The sequence below is a fragment of the Pseudochaenichthys georgianus genome, chromosome 7 (genome assembly GCF_902827115.2).
Source record: "Pseudochaenichthys georgianus chromosome 7, fPseGeo1.2, whole genome shotgun sequence".
NCBI classification, from domain to species: Eukaryota; Metazoa; Chordata; class Actinopteri; order Perciformes; family Channichthyidae; genus Pseudochaenichthys; species Pseudochaenichthys georgianus.
Genome location: NC_047509.1, coordinates 29215384 through 29216036, shown reverse-complemented (window position 1 = coordinate 29216036; position 653 = coordinate 29215384).

Sequence of the window (653 nt, the reverse complement as noted above, 5' to 3'; positions counted from 1 at the left end):
TCACCAGCCGCTTCCCTCATCCTGAACTGTCTGGACATCTTCCGGTAACTGGAAAGACAAACAGCATAGGATTAATACAAGCTCAAATTTAGCATGCAATAACATGTGTGACATCAAATAAATGAATTTTCAATGTATGCAATTTTATATACTTACTGGTTAAGAACTGTGGTGTTGTCCTCATACGCAGGTTCCAGGCAGGCATCATGCAGACGATCCAGTTCAGTTTCCAGGTACTTGCAGAAAGGAGTGGCCCTGTTGACTGGCTGCTCTCGAGTGATGAACTGAACCAGCCTATCTTGGAGATCACGTGATGATGCTCCGGTAACTCTCATCTCCATAGGAGACTCGGGTTGGTCCTCGGCAGCTGTTCCTGTCCTGGAAGGAGGTCTCGGTGTAGGGTAGCCAGTGTACTTCTGGTTGGGCTCCCTGGATTTGTCTGCAAAACTGTCGTCACTCCCAGCCAGCTCACCCGTCTCAGCCAGGGCCAACTTGTCCTTAAACTGCAAAGACAAAAATAGAAAACAAACATAAGTACATTTGAAAGTTATATTTCGAAACAAAAATGTGGGAAATTGAACATTTTCGACAAAGTTCCGTTTTAATTTAATTTCAATGATATACTCACACTAGCTGGTATTTCCTTGTTGTGA